Here is a 3,775-nt window from a genome sequence, read left to right as displayed (position 1 = left end):
AGAAATAGGATAAGTACCTGGTAGTAGTTCGATGGTGAACTCCACTTCACGATCTGGGGGTAATCTAGGTAATTCTTCAGAAAAAACATCGGGAAAGTGTCTGCCTACTCCGTTGTTTTCCACATATGCAGTAATCTCTTTTATTAGCACTACATGAGCTAAACCTTGACAACCTTTACTCAACAGTCGCCCCGCCCTTATAGTAGTGATAACTCCATGCTTTAGACCACTATGTTCACCCATAAACGTAACACTAGGAATGTCCGGGCGATGAAAGGTAACAACCTTCTTATGATAATCCATTTTGGCATGATTATAGTGTAACCAATCCATGCCTAAGATAACGTCAAAATCAATGATATCCAAAGGAATAAGATTAGCCGGCATGACTACATCTTCTATAAAGATAAGACACCCTTGATATTCCTAGCTAACATAACATATTTCACCCCTAGGCATCAAGAATTCCAACTCGTAGCCTAAGGAAGTGGGGTGTGGTTGAGTCGTTTGAGCAAACTTATGGTAAATAACTGAATGTGTAGCACCAGAATCAATTAAAACTCTAGCAAAATGACCTAGAACATTCAACGTACCTATAATCAAGTCCGGATTAGCCTGAGCATCCTGTAGGGTGATGTTGTTGACTCTTCCATGTGTCTGTTGCCTACCTGCGCGGCCCCTGTTAGCTTGAGTCTAATTACCTCAACCCTGATTACCTCTACCCTGGTGGGGTGGATTTGCTTGCCAACCTAAACCTCCACTGCTAGACGTTATGTCTAGGTTCTGATATTGCCCTCCAGTATACATGTGTGTTCCACTACCCTGATATAGCATATAGTCTCCCTGAAACTGTGGATAACCTCCCTAAATCTACTAATAGCCTCCCTGATAATAGGGAACTTCAGGTGTGCACTGGTATGGTCATCCCTGGTATAGGGATACGTCTCCCTGATAGTGGAAATCTCCACTGTAGCTTGTTCGCTGACGAGTACCAGGTGCTGGAAACTGCTGTAGAGGGACTGCATGTGGTAGATTAGCAGGCTGATTCCTCTGGTTCTGAGGACAATTATTTGCTCTCTGCCTCGTTTGTCCGCAAATATAGCATGCTCTATTTCCTCTCTTACACTCGCCAAAGTGACTTGTGTTACACCTACGACAAAATTAAGCACATGAACTGCTAAAGTTTCCTTGACTCTGAAAACAAGAAATGCCAGTAGATCTGCCTCTTCTACGCGGTGTACTAGAGTTGGAACCCCACCTAGATGATCCAAAGCTGTTTTTGCTTCTCTTAAAATTCTGAGTCTTTCATGGACCAAATGAAGATTGCCCCATGTTACTATTTCTCTAAGCATTTATGTTATCATCCTCATCCTCATCATCAGAAGCATTCTCCGAATCTTCAACCCGAAGTAAAACCTTAAAGAACTCTTGATAGGTAGCACAAGGATTAGTGGTTGCCATAGAATGCAATTTCTTATGAGTTCCCCTCTTAAACAAATGAAGCATCTCCCGGGGATTAGCAGCAGTCTCGGGACAGTAGCAGGATAAATTCGTGAACCTTCAATGATATTCAATGGCCGACATCTTAACTTGCCTCAGATATGAGAACTCATCCCTTTTTCGGTCGAAATACTCTTAAGGAATAAATCTGGTCTGAAATATACGCTTGAAGATATCCCAATTCATAGCATCCTCAGCAGACAATGGGAGTTTCTCCTGAGCCCACTAAGATTTAGCTCCTCTACAAAAGAAATAGGTCGTTATCTCGACCCATCTTTCTTCCGGAAGGTTTCCCTGTCGATGCATGACTTGGAAAGTTTTCTCAACATGATCAAGCCAAATCTCAGATTTCTCGGACGCTTCATTACCAAAGATCTCATCTATCTTCAGGTGGGATACAGAGTCTAAGGTGTTCTTCTAGGGAGGATGAAGTGCAGACTGAATAACACTGGTGATAGCCTCACCAAACTGCCCAAAGTCTGAAAAATTATTCTCAACAGGAACGCGTGGCTCTCTACGATGTGGCATGGTTTTGACATAAGAAAACAAGAGTTAAAACACACTAGGAAGTGTAGGACTATCTACAACTATGCTCTGATACCAAGCTAACACACCCTAACCTAGGAAGGTCAAAGCGTGCTGCCCATCACCGTGAGGCGACCTAACCATAAGGCTAAGTGATGTGAAAAAGTGAATAAATTTAAAACTTGCATAACTTCTTCATTTCTCAACCATTTTCGACCTACTTTATATGGATTTGAAGCTTATAAAGAGTAGAATTGTGTTATACCTCTTTGGAATCCAAAAGGTGGACAGAGGTGGTTGGAAATCACCTCAAAAGTTCCGGCCAAAAGTGAACTCCTCAAAACTCAGTTGTTTCGACGTCCAAGCTTCTTGAAAATTGTCCTAGAGGTCTCAAGAAGTTGTGGGAAAGCTTCATTGACCTTCAGAACTCCTTAACTCGGTCTGAAAATTGATGAACTCAAACTCACTGAGTTTGGACCTTTTGAGTTCGACGTTCAAAACTCGGTCAAACTAAGGTTGGTTGGTATGGTTGAGTTCGTGAAGATGAGATGAACGTAATGGTGAGGTTTTTCAGCTCATCTATGAGCTTTGGTGCTCGTTCATGGTAGTTACAGAGAAAGAGAGCTTCGGGAGGGTGAGAGAATGAAGAGAGAACAAGTGAGATATTTTCTTGCTTTTCTGATTGGGTGTCGTGTAGATGGAAATGATAGGATTGGTGAGAGATTTGAAGGAGTTGATTGGTGAGTGAAGAAAAAGGAAAGAGGGCACGGGTAGATTTAAAGAATACAAGGGATAGGGTTTCAGGTTTTCTACAATAAAAGGAAATCAAAATGTATCTGTAATAGTGTTTCTACATTGATAAAAATTCATGTACACTCATAACAGTGTGTACAAATTAATTACGGAAGCAAGAAAATAAATTGAGAGAGAAATAAACACGTCCAAGTCACTTGCCTTTAAGGGCATAATAGTCAATTCACATACTCAGGGAGAAATTACATAGAAAATTAAGGACGGGTCATCACAAATCTTACATGATAGAGATAAATGCTTCTATTTTACTATTTTCTTTCAACTGCTAATGCATAAAGGGTTTAGGTTTATCTTTTCCAGTGTGTTTTGAAGACAAAAGGAAAATATGTTTAATGTTTGCACGTTAGCTATTTCAATTATGGGAATGGAATTAACTAACTTGGGAGCTCTAAATATTGAAAAGTAGCTAATATTTGAAGAACCAAATCATTTGTACCAATTTGTATATACAAAATCAGAAAGAATTTCCACAAAAAGAATCATACCAAAATGGACCAATCAAAAAATGGCAATCAGCTATGAAATTCACAAAAATAAATAAATAAATAAAATCATACCAAAGCCTAACAATAAAAAAAATTCCGCAAAAAGAATCGTACCAATCATTCCCATTTCTAGGTGGCTGGCTGCTGGCCGCCATCCCAATTAATCCCGAGACATTTGAAAATTAAGAAAGGGCACTAGACTTGCTTAGGCACCTACCTAGACCTGCTTAGTTGCCCACCTAACCCGCCTAGACTCGCCTACACTGCTACAATATTAGCTTTAGGTGTTGGATGATGGCGGTGGTTACAATATTAGCTTTAGGTTTTGGATGATGGTGACGGTTTAATAAGCTATTATGTCAGATAAAAGATATCTGACACATCATTCAGTTAGTGTCGGATAACAATGAAATCCTATCGGTTATATCCGACATGAATTCCTGGCCGATATT

At 40.1% G+C, this 3,775-nt stretch overlaps 1 pseudogene; it reads right to left on the bottom strand.

Annotated features, from left to right (window-relative positions):
• Positions 1 to 921: 921 nt before the first annotated feature.
• LOC148695773 (uncharacterized) lies at positions 922 to 2,028 on the bottom strand (annotated as a pseudogene).
• Positions 2,029 to 3,775: the final 1,747 nt, after the last annotated feature.

Source organism: Pyrus communis, chromosome 7 (assembly GCF_041283825.1).
Source record: "Pyrus communis isolate YQ-2024b chromosome 7, ASM4128382v1, whole genome shotgun sequence".
NCBI lineage: Eukaryota > Viridiplantae > Streptophyta > Magnoliopsida > Rosales > Rosaceae > Pyrus > Pyrus communis.
Note: the sequence above shows the minus strand (reverse complement) of the source record. Positions and strands in the feature narration are given on the sequence as shown.